The sequence below is a fragment of the Pteropus alecto genome, unplaced genomic scaffold (assembly GCF_000325575.1).
Source record: "Pteropus alecto unplaced genomic scaffold, ASM32557v1 scaffold114, whole genome shotgun sequence".
In the NCBI taxonomy this organism is placed as follows: domain Eukaryota; kingdom Metazoa; phylum Chordata; class Mammalia; order Chiroptera; family Pteropodidae; genus Pteropus; species Pteropus alecto.
This window is the reverse complement of record NW_006435793.1, coordinates 4,686,356-4,708,451: the sequence shown is the minus strand read 5'-3', so window position 1 is coordinate 4,708,451 and position 22,096 is coordinate 4,686,356. Positions and strand designations below refer to the sequence as shown.

General features: G+C 33.2%; 1 protein-coding gene and 1 pseudogene across 4 annotated transcripts in view; both read left to right on the top strand.

Moving 5' to 3' along the window:
• Positions 1-22,096, top strand: part of ZCCHC7 (zinc finger CCHC-type containing 7) — a 192,276-nt gene that overhangs the window by 124,304 nt on the left and 45,876 nt on the right. The window lies entirely within an intron of this gene.
• On the top strand, positions 13,158-13,276 carry LOC112479495 (annotated as a pseudogene).

Sequence of the window (22,096 nt, the reverse complement as noted above, 5' to 3'; positions counted from 1 at the left end):
GTCCTTGGCAGCATAGGGTTATTTATGGTCTCATTACAGAAAAAAAAATTTCTTTAGCATCAAGAAACCAAAAGCTTAAAAATCAATAAGCCTTAAGTGATTAAAAATGTATCCTGAGAATTCTAGGAATATATAATTATGTTTCTAAGAACAAAATTATGATACAGAAAATAGATTTGATTTTATTGCTTTCTGTTCATGAAAAAGTTATCTACCATTTTGTTTTCCATAGCAAAGAGAATGGTAATTTTCCCATTTGTTATCTAGAAGATCTGATAAGAATATATTGGAAAATAAGGTTTATAATTAATCAGTAAAAGGTAATATCTTGAGAGGGTCCTCATTAAAAAAAGTGGTTTCATTGACTTTTTGAAGCTGTATAAACTGGCAAATTGATTATTGATAGTTTCTCTAGAAGTATCTGGTTTAACAAAGAATTATCTGTCTTCAGAAAATGACTTTTTTTGTTCCTTTTCTCTAGCTTGTAAAAAAGATGGACAACATTTTAATTCTCAGGTCACGTCAGATTTAGAAAAGGAATTATATCACATCCAAAGAAAAACACCCTTATTTCTACAAATTTCTTTGGAGAAGGATTTTTATCTTTAGTTTCCTAGACTCTATGAAATATAAGTATTTATAATCAAATCCTAAATAAGAAAATTTTTAATGTACACCTATCCAAAGCCCTCAGTCGATTTCCTAAAATGTAACTAAAACAGTAAAGTACCTATATCTGAGAAATCATTTTAGGAAAGAAAATATAAAAATGAGTATCCTATTCATAAAGCATTTAATATACTTGTTAACAAATGGTATGTACAATTTGCATGCCATACATAGACATTATATTTACAAATACACACATCAGATAACACAGCAAAAAATAATTTGTTGGGGTAAAATACAGATAAAAGTTTACTGTAAAAAAATACAGAAACTTTCTGTAATGAATTTTCACTCAAGTGAGGTGGAGCTTGGAGAAAGTTAAGGAAAGGAAGAATGTTAAATTAGCCATTTTCATTTGTTACAAGGACTGATGGTATAACCAAAATGTGCAAAGAAAGGATAAACTATTTCAGACACACACACACAGACAAGCTAACAGTACTACAGCTGACTTCTGAATTGGAAGATTTTCATAAATCATCAGAGAAGATAGTTAGTATTTTAGGGTAAAAATTGCAAAATGGAATTTTACCCTCCTGTAGTTACATCTGTGAATCTCTTTTCAGTGTTGTTCTCCCAGTTATATTTGGAAGATAACTTGAGACTTTTACACAGTGAACTTTTTGGGAAATAAGTTTGACATTTTCTATATAAACATTGGTCAAAAACATTGTATTAATAGACAGAGGTATTTTACCCAGAAGACATTCTATGGGGCGTGCTTATATATTTAATTTATTCATTCAGACACAGTTTGGAAAGGCTTTGGCAATAGTTTATAAGGTTCATTAAAATCATCCATATTTATTGGCTAAGATATTTAGTATAACATCAAAGGAGTCTGTGATTTTGGTGACCTGTGTTGATCCTTAGAGACAGAGTCCTGATTAAGGTGAGATGAATCTTCCTAACTTACTGTTGCCATCATGTTACTAGCCAAACTGATTGTATTCAGTCCTAGAATGAAACTTGCTGTTTCATTTTTTACTCCTAGCATTTCCTCTTGCTGGAAATCTTCCCTTTACTATAGATGTGATTCTTATTCATCAAACTAAATCTTCTTGAAGATGGAGATTTCCCCTTTGATCATATCCACCTCTTTCCTTCTCTGAATCTTGTTAGCATTTATTAATTTCACTTTTTCATGTACTGGTTTTGTCCTTATTCTTTTTTTCTGTTTTACTTTGTTTCTCTGAACAGAAACTGTATTTTTAGCCTTTTTGTGTACCCCACATGCTTAGAACAGAGCCTAATACATAGGAAACTCTTCGTAAGGTTTTTGTGAAAGCCCTTGGTATTTCTCAGGTGCTCTCAAAATGAACAGACTACTATTAGAAAATAATGAGAGTTCACTTACTAACCATATTACCGTCTACCTGGTCAATAAGGTATACATTGGTTCCAGACCTAACAAATGTTTATTTGCAAAGAAACAGAAAATAGTAAACTTCAAAAATTATGAATGCCCTCCTAAGTCCTGTTTTTCTCACATCACAAAAACAATACAATTTTAATGTTTCAGAGGGCTAATCCTGTTCTCTTAGCCATGGAACTCTATAGTTGTCAGTTTGTCATCACATTGAGTACCCTATTCATTTGGTATTTCAACAAATGTATTGAATAATAACTACCACGTGCTAGTCTAGGAATACAAAATGAACCCAACTGCTATGAAAGAAAAATAAAAGAATGCTGTGAGAATGTATAATGGAAACCCTAACAAAGTATGGAAGCGAAGGAAGGCTTTCATGGATGATATTTAAACTGAAATCCAAAAAATGAGTAACCATCGCCCAGCTCAAGAAAGAGACCTTGACGTTACCCCTGAAGCATGTCTTTCTCTACCATATTTCATCTCTCCCCTTCTCCATAGATACATTCATCACCCTAACATTTATAGTAATCATTTCCTTGCTTTTGTTCTTTTAACATCTCTTAACAGTATAGTTTATCTTTGCCCCAAGCATCTTCTATACTTCTGCATATTTACATATGCATATTACTTCATATGTTTTTAAACTTAGATAATTTGTCATATCTTTTAAGTATACATCTGAACTTCTCATTAGCCAGCAATGCATTTGTAATTCATTCATGTTGATATATATATAGCTCTAGTTCATTTATTTTTAACTGCTGTAGTATTCTGTTGTATGCCTGTACCACTGATATATCCATTCTGTTATCGATGAACAGTTAGATTGTTGGAAATTTTTTGTATTTTCAAATAAATCTGCTATGCATTTTTTTTTTTTTTGCGTGTCTCTTGATGCATATATATATAAGGGTTACTCTAGAGCAAGGATTGGCAACCTGGTTCAAAGCCCAAGTGCTTGTTTTTGTAAATAAAACTTTAATGAAACAGCCATGCTCATTGGTGTATGTGTTATCTGTGACTGCTTTCAGCCTACAGTGGCATAGTTGATTAGTTGAGAGACCTTATGACTCACAAGCTTAAAATATTTACTACCTGGCCTTTTAAGAAAAAGTTCACTGACCCCTGATCTTAGAGTGTGTAGCTAGAGTAGGATTACTGGGTTATAGGGTAATCTTCAACTTCCCTACATTTTGCAGAGCATCCTGCAGGCATGATTGTATGAGTTCTTGATCACCTACCTCCTAGTCAGTATTTGGTATTGTCAAAATTTTCTGTTTTGTAGTTGTCTCTTTGTTTACCTTGCTGTTTCTCTGATTACTGGTGAGACCGAACATCATTTCATGTTTATTGGATCTTGCATCATTCTTCCATCTTTTGCTGTTTGTATCTTTTGCCCATTTTTCCTATTTGTTATTTGTCTTTTTGTTTCTTTATGATTTGTGGCCTATTTTATATCTTCTGGATATGAATCCTTTGTTGATTGTATGTATTACCAGTATTTCCTCCCAGTCTGTGGCTTATCTTTTAATTTTTATTAATAAAGTCTTAAAAAGAAAAAAAAACAACGCTTTTTATTTGGAAACAATTTCAAATTTATAAAAAGTTGAAAAAATAAAAGTAGTACAAAGAATACCTGTATACTCTTTATCCAAATTCACTTATTGTTTACATTTTACTTCATATGCTTTATTGTGTGCTAGCTCACACCCTCTCTATAATATGTATATATGTATGCAAATATGCATACAATTCTGAATCATTTAGGGGTAAGATACAGCATACCTGTCCTTTAACCCCTGTATGATTCAGTGTGTGTTTCTTAAGAATAGAGATATTCTATTATATAACTACAGTATAGCTGTCAACTTTATAAATTTATATTGATACAATTTTATCTAAACTACTGATTACACTGATTTCTTGATATCTTTTAATGAGTACAAGTTTTAAATTTTAATGTTATTTTACCAATCTTTTACTTGATAGTCTGTGTCTTTAAAAATCCTTCCCATCTCTGAGATTTTAAAATATATTATTTAGTTCCTTATATAATTAAAAAATTTTTGCTTTCCATATTTAGAATTTTAAACCCTAAACTTGGAATTGTTTTTTGTGTATAGTGAGAAATAAGTTCTAATTTTGTTTTTTTCCCATTATCCAAGCACCATTTATTGGATAAACCTTCCTTTCCCTATAGAATGGCACCTGTGTCATATATTAAGTTTATGAATGCAGATCTCCTCTTGGGCTACACGTCTGTTCAGACCACACTTTGTTAAGTATTAGCACTTAATGCTAATTTCTGATATCTGGCTGGACAAGCCTCTCCAGCATGTTCTTTTCAAATTTAACATTTACTTTGATGAATTGCTTATACAGAAACCAACCCACATAATCATCACCTCATTAAAATTTAGGATATTACCAGCACAATGAAGTCCTCAGTTTGCTCTTCCCTGATCATAACCTTTTACCTTCTCCCAATAGGTAGCCTAACTTTTGTGATAATACTTTCTTGATTTTCTTTATAGTTTTATCACTGATATATGCCTTAAACTATTATCTAGATTTGCCTGTTTTTGAGATTTATATTCATGGACTTATACGAGGTATATATTTTTGTATATGTCTGTCTTCCTTTATATATAATGTTATGCAGCTTTGGTTCATTTTGTTTGTTTTTTAATTGATGTAGGATACTTCATTGTATGACTATACCAGAGTTTATTCATTCTTCTCTATATAGACATTTTGACTGTTGCTAACAGTGTTCTTAATGTGCATGTTTTGCATTTCTGGTATGTACCTAGGACTGGAATTGCTTCATCCTATGGTATGCATATCTTACACTTTAGTAGATAATGATAAACTCTTTTTCCAAAGTGGTTGTACCAATGTACATTCTAACCAACAGTATATAGGAGTTCCCATTTTCCACATCCTTGCCAATACTTGATATTGTTAGTATTCTTAATTCCATCTATTTCGGTAGGTGAATAGTAGTATTTATTTTGGCTTTAATATGTATTTACTTAATAACTAAATTAAGTCAAGTACCTTTCATGTTTTATGCTTATTGGTCATTTAGAGATCTTCTTTGTGAAGGGCCTATTTTAAGTCTTTTTTAGTTTTTCATTTATTTGTCTTAATAACTTGTAGAGGGAGGGTTATTATATCTTCTGGATATGAATCCTTTATATGTTGGGAAAAGATCTCCTCCCACTTTGTAGTTTGCCTTTTCACTCTATTTAATAGGGTATTTTGTTTTATTTTGTTTGATGAAAAGAAGGGCTTGATTTCAGTGTAGTCAAAAGTTATCAAATTTGAATTCATGCTCTACCACTTACCTATTGTGTGACCTTGGCCAACTTCGAGCTTTAGTTTAAGTATAAATAGTTGGTAATAATATTTATGTCATAAGATAATTGAGAAGATTAAATAAGATAATGCACTTAAAGAGCTTTTCATCTAGCAGTCCCCCAGTAGATGTTAATTGCCTTCCTCATCATTTAGGGTGTTCATTTTCATACTGTCTTTTGGGAAATTGGGTAGTATTCATGAGCTATTTGCAAATGAATGTTTTGGAAATTAGAATCTCATATAATTATCCCAGGAATTTAGAATGTAGCCTAAAATAGTAAATCATAATTAATTTGCCCAGAGAACTAAAACATAACATTTTCTATCAGTATTGGACCCTTGAATAATAAAACTCATGACTAGAGTTTCTTATCCAGAAAGTGAGAGCTGTAGTTAAAAACAATCTGAACCCTATATACAATGCATCATCTTCTGAAACTGAGGGTAAGTCTCTTTAATTTCTTAAATGAGAAATTGCTGTCACTCCAGGTCAAAGTATCTTCCCCCTCCTTGGAGCTTTCTGGTATATACTGATGATTTTCATTTTGCCCTATTTCATCATTCATTCATTCAGCAAATATTTATAAAATACCTCTTAATATGTGTCAAGTCAGAGGAGAGGGACAAAGCAGTGAATAGTAAAGACTCAATCTTTGCCTGAATGATGCCGAGAAAGAAGAGTGGAAGATTTTTTTACAGGTTATACCATGCTAAAAAAGTATTCCCAAAGTTCTGCTTCTGGTAATGACAGAAATGTTCATAATGGATCAGCCTTTCTACAGATAATTATACTCTGAACAAAATACTGTACTATAAATGTACACACATATTTCACTTTAAAGCATATTTTAATACTTAAAAATATAAAACATCTGAAAGTATTGGAAACCAACCAAAAGCGGGCAGAAACTGATAGGGAGTCAATACTTGGAATAAAGGAACATCATTGGATAAATTTCCTGTTTTTACAGCTCTTTGCCTGAGGACAGTCACTTATTGGTACAGCATGGGGATCGTTAGAACTCAGAAAGAAATTTCCGGTCTTACTGGCTTTGGAAATCAGAAAAGAGAGGCTACGACATCAACTGAAAAGTGAAGGGAAATTCACAGAGGAGGAAACCCAAATCATGCATGCAAATATTTGCCAAATTTTTGATTTTTGAACAAAACATCAACACTCTTTAAAGGAACATAACAGAATCCATAGTCTACAGAGTATCATTCACAAGGTTCAAGATGTAATCCAAAATTCCCACACATATGAAGAAACTGGAAAATTTGATGCATTCTCAAGAAAAGGCAATCTATGGTCACTCTTTCTGGGATAACTCAGATGTTGGAATTAGCAGACAAGGATTTGAAAGCATTTATTTTGACTATGCTTATACATATGAAAAATAACAGATATAAAATCTCAGTGAGGATGTAAAACTACAAAAGAGAACTAAATGGAAATTTCTATAAAAGTTAACTGGATGAGCTTAATAGCAGATTGAAAATGTCAGTGAACTTGAAGACCAAAATTATCTGAAAAACAGAGAAAAAATACTCTAAAAATAAATTTTAAAGAGCGCAGCCTCAGTAACCCATTGAACAAAATTAAAAGACCTAGTATGTGTCATTGGAGTCCCAGAGGAGAGGAAAAAGAAAATGCGTTTTAAAAGAATATGGGAGAAATCTTTCCAAATTTAGTGAAAGGTATGATTGTACATATTCAAGAGGCCGTAGTCAAATTAATGAAAACCAGAGATGAGAAAAATTTTGTAAATAAAAGTGTGGAAAAAGATTTAACTTATACTAAGAGTAAGCATGTGAAAACTAGAGTGGTCATACTAATATCAGGTAAGTAGACTTTGAGACAAAGGGTAGTACAGTAGTCCTTGTCCCCACCTCCCCTTATCCTTGGTTTTGCTTTCTGCAGTTTCAGTTGCCCATGGGCAATGAGAGTCCAAAAATATTAAATGGAAAATTCCAGAAATAATTCATATTTTTTAAATTGCTCACTGTTCTGAGTAGCATGATGAAATCTTGTGCCATCTCACTTCATCCGACCCAGGACATGAATCACCTTTTGTCCAGTATATTCACTCTGTAAATGCTACCTGTCTATTGGTCACTTAGTAGCTATCTTGGTTATCAGGTCGGTTATCAGAGAGAGAGAGACCAAATTCACCTAACTTTTATTACAGTATATTGTTAGAATTGTTCTATTTTATTATTATTTTTAATCTCTTACTGAGCCTAATTTATAAATTATCTCATTTCCCATTTAGAAGAAAAAATGCCACTCAATGCCAGTGTTAATTTAATTTTACATAAACACGCTCTTTGAGGCTACAGCAAATCCGACTGGTTTTCAATGTGAAAATAAAATATAAAAACTGTTCTTGGAGTTATTTCCAAACAGAACTTGTCTCTAATCCTAAGGTAACAGAAGTGTGTGTATATGTGTGTGTGTGTGTATACAGAAGTGTGTGTATATATATATGTGTGTGTGTGTGTACACACACACACACACACACATATATACACACACTTCTGTATATATATATATAAATAAAAATTAGATTCATCAAATGAATCTTTGACTAAACTATTCGAGAACATGTTGAATTAAATTAGAAATTAAAAAGATATCTGAAAAATCCCCATGGGATATTTGGAAATTAAACAACATACTACTAAATTAAAAGTATTTTTAAATTGTTTTATTACTGCTTAATTAATTACTAACTGGTTATCTAACGTCTCTTGGTTTTCACCATTTTATTATAAAGGTCGAAAAGGTAAAATACCTTTCCCTTAGTTGTGCATAGGTTTTCTCAAGTCTTTTTTTTGGTCCTGTATTTAGAATAAAGTGCAGAGTTATGAAACATTTTATTTGTAACCTTTTTAAATTATCTCTTTCCTTTTGGGAGAATAGGGTCAGCATTTAGTATTCTGTTTTTGTCTAAGAAATTGGTGTAAGTATTTGTGATCTTTGCAGAATTTTCTTAGAAATCCTTCAGGTTCTTCCTTTTGCTGAGCTCTTTCTCTATTGCACCACCCTTCACCACAACCCCACCAACACCAACTGCCTCCATCTCATCCACCTTCAATCCCATCCCACCCCTAGCTCAAGAATCTATTTTGAATTCTCTCTTGAATTTTTGTCACCTGTTTATTTGGACTTTATATAGAGTGCTCAAGGTATTGTTACTTCTATATATGGTTCGGTTATTTACTTGGTCTTCTCAGTGGATAATTTTGGAATCTTCTCTCACTGTGACTGTCTTCTATGGGTTCCTGCCAGTTTTAACCCATAGCCTTTTTATCTTGGTGTTTCTTATAATAATTTTTTCGTATTATTTTATCTGTTTTCAATGTTTTTATTGGATTCATTTCAGAGGGTTTCCCATTAGAAATCCTATCCTTAAAAGACTTATATTTTTATTTCCATAGAAGACAGTAGTTAAAGTCAGTTCAATGCATAGAGAGAGGGCGAAGGGGGCTGTCTCTACTTTGTGTATGATGTCAAGCTGGTACAGAAAACAAATTTTCAGAAAATAAACTTGGAAAACATTCCCCAGGTCTTTAAATACATCTTTTATCACAGGTAATTGTACTTAATCAGTCTCGTTTTGAAAACCATACTTCATTTTACACTATTTGGTATGGATTTTTGCAGTATGGAAATGCTTTTGAGGACTAGAATTTACCAAGGGGAGGAAATATTTAAGCTTGAATATAAGCACTAACTTTGGCTTGTAGACATTTAAAAATTTAATACCCTCAGGTCCCAATAATTAACCTATTTGTCTGGCAGGTTCCATTTCCTAGGCTAAGGATTCCCAGAGAACTGTCACAAAAGAGATGAGTTATGACCTGCTTTGGTTATTAAAATATGCAAATAGGGATAAATGTTCTTTAATACTTTGCATTTAAAGTTTTGCCTTTTAATAAAGACATGCACTTTATCCTTATTCTGGTGTATGGTTCTTAAGGTCATAGAGGTCCAACTTCCTTCCAATTTTCAAGCCTCTTTTCTCTAAAGCCTTTTGAGCAAGCTGTGTAATAAAGCATCTCATTTACAATCTCTTCAGAGTAAAGTGTGAAACTACCAGCATTAGCTCCACTCTCAAGACTTTGAGACTTTGTCAGTTGGTAAAATATTGTTTAATGGGTATACAGATTCAGTTTTGTAAGACGAAAAAAGTTCTGAAGACGGATAGTGGTGATGGTTGCACAACAGTATGCATTTACTTAGTACCACTGAACTGTACAGTTAAAAATGGTTATAATGATAAATATTACTTGTATTTTACCACTAAAAAAATTTGAAATAAAAAGTTGGTAAGAAAATGGAAACAAGAGGGCCTTGAATCATTTTTTTTCTCTTAATGAAAATGGCATTGGTCCCAGAGGCAAAACACATCTTGCTCTTGATTTTAAGAGCTGCCCTATCTGCTTGCACTCAATAGATAGGAATTGTAATATAATAATATGTATAAAAAATATTGATAGTGCAATGCTTTTTCTGTTTCATAGTGTTCAGAAATCATTTGGGAGACTAGGTAGCCAAGGTGTTCAGAAATCATTTGGGAGACTAGGTAGCCAAGGTATATCCATCATATCCTAAAATTAATAATCATCATTCTTTAAAAAATTTTTTTTTATATAATCTAAATTTCCTTAATTTCAGGTGAAACAAATTTTAAATTGTTTTTCTTGTTTTTACTTCCCATCCCAAGATATCACATGTCTAGATCTAACTACAGCCTCTCTAGATAGTCTCATTGTTTGAAAACAGAGAATTCTATCATGGAAAAGTAGACTCCTTTTGTCCCTCGCTGCTTGAATTTTTATTTTAAGATGAATAACAGGGAAAATTTAATAGGGCTCTGATTTTTTCTATCCCTCTTTTCTCCTCTCCTCATTACTACTTTAATGTTTTGCTTTTATTTGAAAATATTCCTAAGTTATTTTTTAAAAGAAGATTTGAAGGGTGCAACTTCGTTATAGAAACTTTAGTCAGATTATAGTAGTAATAGTGATATTAGGGAAAAACAATTCTGACTCTTATAAAATTACCAGAAGGGGAATTTTCAAGTTTATTAAGCAGAATAGACAGTTGGTTTGGTTTAGTCCTCAACACAAACTGACCTTCTAGAGTCTCAAGTTCTATATTGTGCTTGAATTTTCCATTGCAATGAAACATTCCACTGTCCCTTTTTACTGTTTAACTTAAGCTGCAGTGAACACTGGGAGAATAGCCTTGTGGCTGAGCTGCTTATTTTTTTTTTTTTTAATCTATTCATTTTATACTTTCAGACAGATTTTTCCCTGGGGTGAAACAAAGGTTAACTGAAATTTCTTCTGTTGTGTACCTGAACGAATCAGCAGTTTGAGAAGGAAATCCCATTGATGGGCCAAGAGAGTGACAGGCTCTATTTAAAGAATTCCCCCGACTGTGTGGTAGACCAGCCATGCCATGAATTTAACTGTTCCTGTGGTCCCCATACTTGTACCCACCAAAAAGAGAGAGAGGGAGAGAGAAAGCGACTTTGTTCTGCAAACGTAGCCCTAAGCTTTGAAAACCACGAGCCATTGAGTTTTGTGAATTCAAGTTAGACAGCAACAGAGACCAAGACTCTAGGGGAACAATATCTGAAAGGGAGTACACAAAAACAGGTAGAAACTGTTTAACTGTTTTATTTCTCTGTGTGTATACAGATTTATGCGTGTTTATACACATACCTAAAAAAAAACCTATGCCTTTTTCTCATTTAATGTAGCTAGTCCTAATTATATTTAAGCAATATGTTTGTTAAATATTTTAATTTGTTAAATTTTTTGTTTTTGCAGCTTTTTTTGCTCCATAGAAGTATTCTGATTCTTGCAGGACATATTATATGTATTGGAAATAAGAGTAAACACATTATGAGTTTTAAGGGTTAAAAAAAAAACCCAGACCTTTATATTACCTCTGTAGGAGCTTTAGTTTCAGGGCAGCTCATGTATTTTGTATTTTTCCTGTTTAAGGGAAGCTGCTTTAAATATGAAAAGATGGTATCTTGAGTTGGATTAAACATCCTTAATTCATGTGTATTTAACCTCAGGAGTTGTGAGCCTTGTTGAAAATCCAGCTTTAACCCTGCCTAGTAGGCCTGAATAGTGCATACTGCATAGGGATTATAAATAGTATTTTTCTGAGGTGGGTGGTTACTGTGTATTCCCAGGGGACATGAACTGTTTACATTTCTAACAAATATTTCACATATATTGATAATTCATATTTCTATTTACAAGTTTAGGATTTAATCAAAACTTCCTTTGTTATTTGAAGCTTTTCTTATCAAAAGTTTCTTAAGTGTATGCTGTCTAGTGTGGCTGAGACCATATGGAGATTTTGTAAGACACTGGAATTCATAGAGAAAATAATACAGATTAGTTTGTCTCTGGGGATTTTAAAGAAGCAAGTACCCTTTGACTTGGTTCCTGAGGGGGAAAAAATAGGAATTTATGTTAGTGATCATATAGGGGCTAGATTCATGCTCGCAAATAAGAAATCAGAGTCCAGAGAGATAAAATGATTAGTACAAAATTATTCAGTATGTTTTAAAAGAACCTAGGTCTCAGTTCATATCTGTTGTTTACTTGCACAATAAACTGCTTCTCTTTTATTTTGAGATGGTGTTTTAAAATCATTTCTTTCGTATTTGTCAATTATACCTCAGTAAAGTTGAAGAAAAATCATTTCTCTCTTTCTCCTTTTCTTCTGCTATTTCCTGACCCTTGTCACTCATTCTTTTTTGTTTCTTGTCTTTTCTCTTTCCTCTCTTCCTTTTTTTCAACATTGTTTCTACTACAAATAGATTAGAGCATTGTAAGTTAAGTTTGGGAGAGTGGATCTGTCCAGATATTCCATATGGCCTATAAAGGGCTACATTATTCTTTTCGATGTTATTTTTTTCAATCAAAATTGTATTTACTCCGCTAGTTGAGCAAGTATATAGCCATCAAATACTTTTTAGTTGTTACTTTCATAAACAGAAGAGCTACTCAATGCTATGAATAGATGCCAATTTGTTCTTAAAGATCAATAAAGACAGTTGACATCTTTTTTAGGAAATCACTTGGTTCTTGCGAATCCGTTTATTAAATAATATTTATTGAACACCTACTATGTGCCTGGTACCATGCAAGAGGATAGAGATATATTGGAAAGTAAGACGAAAATGGTTCCTGCCCCCTTAAAGACTAGAGTTAACTGCAGCTAGAAAGTTGGAACATTATTTTTATAAAACTGAAGTTCAAGATTCTCAAAGACCAACACTGCTCTTCAAATAATACTATTCATATCTATGTCAGAATATTATATTAAAAGTAGAAAAGTACAATTTGAAATTCAACAAGTCGATTTCACATTAGTAATTGCCATGTGCTATGTAATAAAAAAGTAATATTGTAGAGATGAAAAGCAATAATTTGATTCGATAAAACCAGAATACTATCGATAATAATTTAGAGAAGTGATATAGCGTATTGGTTAAGAGGTTAGCCTCCAGTCTGACACTTAGAAACTTTGTGGCATTAAGCATTTTATTTAAAAATTCCTATAAACCACATCTTTTTTCAAGAAATGAAAGTAGTAATGTCTGCCTTTATAGGATCATTGTGAGGGTTAAATTAGAAAAATAGTTAGAATGTTTGACATAGTACCTACCACAGAATAAGCTCTTTGTGTTCTGTATCCTTTAAAAAGTCTTAGGTCTACGGCCATGCCACCCTGAACAAGCCCGATCCCATCTGATCTTAGAAGCTAAGCAGGGTCAGGCCTGGTTAGTACTTGAATGGGAGACCACCTAGGAAGACCAGGTGCTGTAGGCGTAAACAAAATAAAATTAAAAATAAGGGGTTGTAAACCGACAAGGTCCTTGCCATCTGTGAAGTCGACCAAGGGTTGCCTTGCCTAAAAAAAATAAAATAAATAAAAAGTCTTGGGTTTTTTCCCTCTGGAAGGATCTATTAGTGGAGATTTGAAAAGGAACAATTTTTATGTATTATGCATATTTTCTTTGAAGGTGTTACACATTAAAATTAATTTTTCAAAAATCAAGATGAACATTTATACAAAAGTATACTAGGATGGTTCAAAATTTTTTATTTTCCTTCGAACACAATATTTTATATAATAATTTCTAATCTTCTATAACTTCTTGCTTGCACTCTGTCAATCTCAACTTTTGAGTAATAGTTTTGTCAGTAATCTTTCCGGAGCTACTTGAAACCCCTGAGTAGTTTATGGGGCTTGTTTTTCATGTGATATCCAAATTCTCCCCTACATACTGAATCATCTAGTGGCATATTAGAAGAAATTTTAAGGGAATAGGGTGCCAAGTTATAGATGACGAATATTTCCTTTGTGGTCAGACTACTCAAACAGCTGCCTACATTTACTGCCTCCAGATTCTCTCTTCCAGTTCTCTTCAATTCAGTCAAGTTTTTACCTCACCACATCATCCAAACTTATCAGAATCACCAGTGACTGCTAATAAATCCAAGAATCAGTTTTCAGCCTTTATCTTACCCTGACCTATGAGTGGCATTCTCCGTAACTGATAACACCTCTTTCTTGATAGGTTTTCTTTAGTTGGTTTGTAGGGAAGTCGCCCTTCTCCCCACCTGTTTTCTTCTCACCTCACTTTTTACTCTTTCTTTGTTCTTACTCCTCTTGTCTTCTTTCTCTATACTCAGTTTCTTGGTACTGCCACCCAGTCTTGTTCTAAATGCCATCTCCATGCCACAATTGGCAGACTTATATGTCCAGTTCAGATCTGTCTTCTAAATTGAAGAGTAGTATATCCATTGTCCTATTTAACATCTTCATTTGGATGTCAACTAGATGTTGCAAATTCATTCCATCCAAAACTAAATTCATCTTTCTCTCAAAACATGTATGTCTGTAAACCTGAGAGTCATCCTTGACTCTGTTTTTCCTTCTTACATTCATATCCAGTTCATCAGGAAATCTTGTTGGCTCCACCTTCAGAATATCTTCAGAATTCGTCCACTTTTCAGCATATCTACTGCTATCATTCTGGTCAGAGGGATTGTCATTTATTGATTGAATTATTGCTGTAGCCACGTAACTCGTCTCCCTGCTTCTATAGTTGCTTCTCCCCTCCATTTTTTATTCTTAAAAGAATGATTCTTTAAATTATCAGTTAAATCATATCACTTCTTTACTCAAAACCCTCCACTGACTTCCCATTTCACTCAGCATAAAAGAGAATCCTTGTAATGGCCTACAAGGCCCTTCACAAACTGGTACTCCTGTACTTCTTTGACTTGACCTCTCCCTCACTGACTCTGTTCTAACCACAGTTGTCCCCTGCTATTCGTCAAACACACCAGGAATATTTTTGTCTTTCAGGCATCGCTTTGGCTGTTTCTACTGACTGGGATGCTCTTACTCCAGAAGTGCTTGGCACACTCCCTGATCTCCTTTAAGTTTTTTCTTAAATGTCAATAAGGTCTACTTTGTCCACCCTATGTAAAATTGTAACTCATACCCAACACTCCCAGTGTCTGTTACCCAACTCTACTTTTTCTTTTTTCCGAAGTATCACCATCTAACACACATAATTTACTTATTCATTATATTTATTGTTTATTGTCTTTCTCTCTCATTAGAATGTAAGTTCTACGAGAGTAGCACTCTCTCTTTTGTTCACTGATATGACAGTAACTCAGTAAATGTTTGTTGAATGAATGAATGGTAAGAGTTGGAAATAATCATAATGTTTAACCCTTGGTATACCATCAGGTTCATTAGACCCAATTTTAGTTTGAGTTTCTTTTTTAAACATTTAACTATTTTTTTAAGAATTTACATTTCATGGTTTTGATTCTTTCTTGGGGGTCTTCCAAAAGAACAGAGAAAATTTACTTTTCTTAATAGAATAACTCATTCTATTTCAGAATTATTATGTGGGTCCATTGGATCCTTTTATAAATCTAAGAGATATCATGGGATCCTAGTGGTCTTATTTTTCCCTTATTTTGAAACATTTTACCATTTCATCATTGTAAGAATAATTTATCATTACTCACTAATTATTCCCAACTGTGCTAAAAAAAAAAAAAAAAAAAAAAAAAAGCTAATAGGAAAAAAAAAAAATAAAAATTGTCTAAAAAAAAAAAAAAAAAAAAAACTAAGCTAATAGGAAAATAGAAGAATGATAGAATTGCCTAGAAGGATGATGTAATAGTGAAATATGTTACCACTGTCGCATCATCTTTTAGCATTCTTACTGTATTGCCCAAAGCACTGCATTATCTTTCAAGAATATAGTTAAAAAATCTAGAGACACCATCTTTTTTTAGCGTTCATTAAAAAAAGTCAAGAATTTCAAATTTACATTTTTCTGCTCAAAATGGCAAATAGAAGAAAATTAGCAGAGGAAGACATTTCATAATTATTAGATGAATCAGAACGTGAATGCAGAGAGACAGGTAACAATGCCTAGACTTTAATGATATGATGAACTTGATCTTTTAAGTGAAGTCTCAGACCGTGACTTTTCAGAGAATATCGTAAATGAATTTTTTCAAACTCAAGAATTGATGAGTGAACAACATATCTCTAAGTACAAAAATGAAATAGGTTATTTTCATCTGGTTAGTCATTCAACAGGAAGTTCTTTACCACATAATATTTTATGACAAAAATCTGTACCATCTTGCTTTGATAAAAGGAAGTGTGAGTGTATTCTTTCATATTTTATAATATTTGTGTACCAAAATTTACTTGATATAGTTTGTTTCAAGTGAGCAAGTGCTGAAGGCAGATGTTTATGCAAGGGTGATTAGAAGGAAATAGATGATACAGAAGAAAAAAAGTGGATTGATCATTCTAATTGGTGTTTATTAATCAAAAAGTAAAAATGTTTTATAATTATGGAGCAAAGAAGAAATGTATTTGAAATCTGAGATAAGTCTTTACAAAATGGATATGTTTCAAGCTCACGAGAATCAATGAGCAGTTAAGTTGTATTCCAGGATGTTGCCAATTTCAGGTATATTTAGCTTCAAAAACAGGAATATATAAAATAATAATTTGGGTTTGCCATGTTTAAATTCTTATTAAGATTTCTAAGAAAAAATTTTCTGCTATCTCTTTATTCCTCTATAAATAATTTATGAAATGACTTAAATTATTAACAGGCACTTCCCTAATACTGGCGCTATGAAGATGACTAAAACTTAGCCTTTTAGAGAGGTGAGGTGCTAGTGGCTGGCATAGTAGTGAGTAGAGTTTTCAGGACAAGTAAATGAAGCAACTAGAAACAACTAGGCTGGTATTAAATACAGGAAAATGAAAGAGTTATATAAGAAGGGAAATAATGTACTACTGTATAGTCATAAGGTGAATTTTAACCTGAGCTTAGGATAGAGGGAGAAGAAATTCAGATAGGATGTTGTAAGAAAACTAAATGCTCTTTACCTTTATTAGGAATTTAGATATTCATGTTTAAATAGCAAACTGAACATTATTTAGAAGTATGCAGAGATGTATCAAAAGAAATAGCTAAAGAGTTTAAAGTGTTTGCCTTCGGAGAGTGGGAGCTGGAGTAGGGAAGAGAACTGCTATTTTTTAATGCACTTTTGTGGTATTAGTACAGTTTTATAAACCACATGCATATATTACTTTGATTTTAAAAAATTAAATATGAAAGTATAAATTTAAAGAGAAAATCTAGTTGGTATATACCAAATGAAGTTGAAGGCACAGGGACACCCCAATATTCCTAAATCCAAGGTCATGATCACATGGTGGTAACTGGAAGGAAACCAAAGTATTGGCTTGGAAAGACATTTCAGAGATCTATACTGTGAAATAATAAGGCCTGGCCTGATTGGATGAAGAGGGTGAAGCATTGGGTTGAGGTGAAAATAAATGTACATTTTGCGCCATTAATAACAGCAAGGAAGAAAGTTGAGCCACTTTCAAGTGGGATTGTAAAAATGAGTTTTGCTTTAAAAGTTATGTTTGCAATGACTGTAATATAGATATTTGTGATATATCAATTATAAATGTAAGCCTGGATATATTTGTCCTAAGGTCCAAAGAGTGATTTGAAGAAAATCTGACCAAAATAAATGATAATAAAAGCAAACTGTTTTGGAGTGACTTGTTTCCCTGAGAGAGGTGAATAGAGAACCAGATATTGAAGGAAATACATGTGTTCACACACACAAAGCTAATGATAGTCACAGAAAAAGACGAGATTCAGGAAGGGGGCAGGGAAATGTTGAAGGATGACTGAAAGAATATAGCTTCCAGTTTGGTATTATATTTTTATACCAAGTTTTATATAGCCTTTAAATCTTCTCTAGAAACCTACAGTATATTTTTAAGTAGTCTCTTGATTAAATTTAAGTGTTTTATATGTGCTTGCCATTTTACAAACATTTTAAGTGTCCATATGGTATATTTTCCTTTTTGCCTTTGGGGTGGGGGTGGGAGTAGAGGTGGAAGTGCGGACCATAGTATGCCTTTAAAAGAAGAATAAACAGCTCCATAATCCCATCATATTGACTGTTTCTGTTAATTTTTCCCTTTCTGTTCTTGTTACTTATTATAATTTGAGGAGTGTTTATTTCTAAATATTTCTTGACTAGGTGATTCACTGACTAAATCCTTGTGGCACAGGGAATGGGGATAAGAGAACTGTGTGTATCTGTCCGCCTTTATATGACTGATAACTTTGCAAGATCTCTGTATAACCCTGTGCTAAGCACCTGTGTTTATTTCCTCTTTCTTCTTCCTCCTCTACCTCTAAAAAAAGAAAGGCTAAATCCCCATTTATCGTTTACATACATTTAAAAATATAAGTTATTTCTGGTAAATTTAATATGATTTAAAATAAGACGAACAATTTGATGCCTAACTTGCAAATTCTTCTATTAAACCTTGTTTTATTTAAACTATTCCCAGCACAAAATTTTAATGACTAAAATGGTTTTGTGATCAATGTTAAATGGAAATGTACAAATAAGAAAAAACCGAGACAGAAATAAAGAGCAGTTTGAAAAGAAAGCAAGTTGAATAAAGTGGCTCAACCCTCAGGGGATTTGCGTGTGGCATTGTGTATATTTCAAAAGTTTCCGTTGAAATAACAGATGCTGCTGATGAAGTTGGGAATAGTAACTTCATTTGTAGCTGGTTCAGTTGCTTATTAGAAGTGAGAAGATCCCAGGGGGAAATCTGGTTTAGTGGAGGTAGGCTCAGGAAAGGATATGACATAAATAATATGACAGCTTCATCTTTGTGATCTTTAACCCATAAACACTGGCTAGATACAAGCATGATTATCTATAAATGTCCAATTATCTTTTATTCCACATGTGTCTGCCAAGTGATGTTATTCAATAACAGTGATTTCTTCAGTTCTTTTTTAGTTCCTAGTGTTGTTTACTATAGAAATTCCAAGTTTTAAATCTTAAAACTTTAAAAGTTTTAAAAGTTCAAGTTTTCAAAGTCTTATTGAACTTATATATATATGTGTGTATATATATACACACACACACACACACATATATATATATATACATATACATAGTGACAGTTCATTAAATTATATAATTGGCTTACGTACCCCAGTTTAGAACAGTGTTTATTCACACAGGTGTGCATACAAATGTGTTCTGTTTTTTCTTTTTAATTTTTTTCTAATGTAATTCTAAGTATGCAAGATGTGCTGATAACTAGGTAGATATATTAAACAGATGTGGTCTTAGTCCATAGAGAACTTATGATGTATTTAGGGAAATAAAATATTTATTAGTACATCTCCTAATACAAGATTTAGAAGTGCTCACTAGCTTAAGAGATACAAATAAGGTGCTTTTAGACTATGAGCAAAGGTAGAAAATGCTTCTACAAGACAATAATTAAAAGAGGAAATGTTATTTGGGTAATCCATGCAGTAAACATGGTATCTGTGATAACTAAGCAACTATGCTGTGGCATTTGGAAGGTAGAAATGACATGGTTAAAGTCCAGGAGGTCGTAGAGTTGAGAGTGATCCTCTCTGCTTTTGAAGGGTTATCGGAGAAGACTTTAATGGAGAAGGCGACACATGATTAGAGGGACCTGAAGACCCAAGTCCCAGTTCCAAGCGGGTGAAGTTAGGGGTGGTTTGTGTTCTAGAAAATACATGCATAGGCAGAGTTGCAGAGAACAACAGGACCTATGGGGGAATTATTAGGCATATGTAGAGTATTGGGACTGGGAAGATGAAGCTGGAGAAAGAGAGAAGGGCCCAAGCATGAAAGACGTGTGACATACAGAGGAGTTTCACATTTATCCTACAGGTATTGAGAACCATTCAGGGCAGAATGTATTCACATTTTCCATTTTAGAAACATTTCTCCAGTAACAGTGGAATGGAAAGGAGGTTGTAGTACTAGAGATAGTCAGAAGTTATTTTAATAACCTAGGTAAGAAATTAAGTGTTTCTGGGCCAGCTTAATAACATTGAAGCTGTTGTGGGTCAAGAATTTTCACAGTTTGGTGGGTTATTATATAAAAGGTGAGAGGGAAGAGTTGAGGTTTTTGATTGGAAAATAGACTATGGTACAGGTTGAGACAGGATACAAGGAGGAGAAGTAGAGTAGTTTATTTTTAAGAGAGAAACATAAGGAATGGGGAGAAAATGAAGAATTCATTTTTCGTGATTATGAGTTTGAGTTACATATAAGATGTCTAATCCAAATGTCCCATAGATCAGGAACTCAAAAGATTTGGCCTAGAGATATAGACTCGTTTCCCTCCATGGGCATGTATGGTATAACCTGGGACAAAGAATATAGAATGAGGAGAAGGAGGACAAAGAATGGAGCATACCAGGTAACCAGTGGAGGGACAAGGAAACTGAAGGGGACAGGAACTGGGAAAGTATTTTATTATATCAGCTGAGAGAATTGTAAATGCTCACAAAGGTCAAGTGAGAAAAGTACTGACTGTTATCCATATGCATTGACTATGAGAGCTAAGCCTTAAAGAATATTCGGAATATGTAATCAGAGAAATTAGACTGAGGTAAGTGGAAAATTTGGCAGAGGAAGACAGTATTGGAAATTCAGAGAATAAAATGGGCAAAGGTACAGAAATGGGAAAGCACTGGGAGTGTTAAATTACAAACAGGACCTTTTCGTTTAATAGATATGTAAAAAGGGAGTGGGAAATAACTTTAGAAATGTACTTATTAATTTCTTTTTTGCTATAACTGTCAAATAATTTAACCTCACGTTATCTGGTGAGAGGGTTATTCACAATCTTCTCCACTTTTATCTCCTTTGTTTTCTTGACCATTTCATTGTGTTTTAGAGGAGTGAAAGAGTGCCATTCCATGGATCAGTTTGGGCTGTAAACTGCGAGTGAGAGACAATATTGAGAAGGCCCACAATCTTGGTTCTTTGGTTTTTGCATGTGTATACCAACCAGTATCTCTTTTTTTTCCCCAGGCCCCAACTGTGAGCTGTCTATAGACTCACAGATTATTGGGGGCGGGGAACAGTTGCTAAAGGACTTACATACTTAGTATTATAAGAAAGACTGTTTAGAGGCTGCAGTCTTAAGTTAATTGCTCATTTGTAGTCTGCATTCACTATTTCTTGTTAAGTAGCTCATTTTCCCAAATAATAGTGGGCTTTTTGTCTTTTTTAAAAGTTTGCTGATTAAATTAGCATTTTTAAAAACGGGATCATGGCTACTTAGTTAACACGGTAATCGATTCTTTGCCCCAAAATAGCACATATTACTCTATAGCAAGCACGTAATCTTAGTCATCTTTCTGTTTCCCGCACTCTTTTATATGAGAAATAGTAAAAAATTTTTGAAAATTAACTTGACACTGCATTAAGTGAAAATATTTTACACTTTGAGAAAAGTTGCAATTACATTCTTAAATAGTAGTAGCAGAATAAGTTACTATATCTGGTTTGCTGAATATTAAATTCAAGTCCATTGTATGCTGAGAAAATCATAAATACATACCTTCTCACTAAATTTGATGAAATCTACAATTTTAAAGGTTAGAAATTAGGATATCTAGAAAATCTTAGGCATCTATGGCCTTCTTTTAAGAAGGAGCGGTAGGGTATTAGACTCAGGGAAAGATTCTTCTTAGTCCCAGGCACCTTTATTGCAAACGGCCAGTTGGATGTGCTGAACTGTGAGTCCTGTAATATTTGGAAAAACACTTGCTAACTCCTATTTTATGTCAAATTATCCTGAAGTTAGAGAGAACTCGCTATATAATTGTCTGTGACTGCTCTTTCAGCAATGGAATGACCTTTAGCTATGCCCTCCCACCAGAATGTAGGCAGATTAAAAATAATTGAAGCAGAATGTAGACTGACTTTGATCCTAAGAAATGTAGTCCAAGCTCTCTCTTAGATCCTTTGAAAACTGAATCCATCTTATGGGTAAATAGCTACATTAACACTACATTTCACAGAAAGCACCAATTGCCATTTTTGTAGGAAGCACCTACATAAAAAAAGAACATTTGTGTAACCATAGCATACAGGGTTGTCCTGAAGGTAAAATGTATATTTAAAACAATTTATACACTGAATCACCATAAAAATATGAAAGATGTTTATCTTCATTACCATGCAGTAATGAGAGAGAGGGAG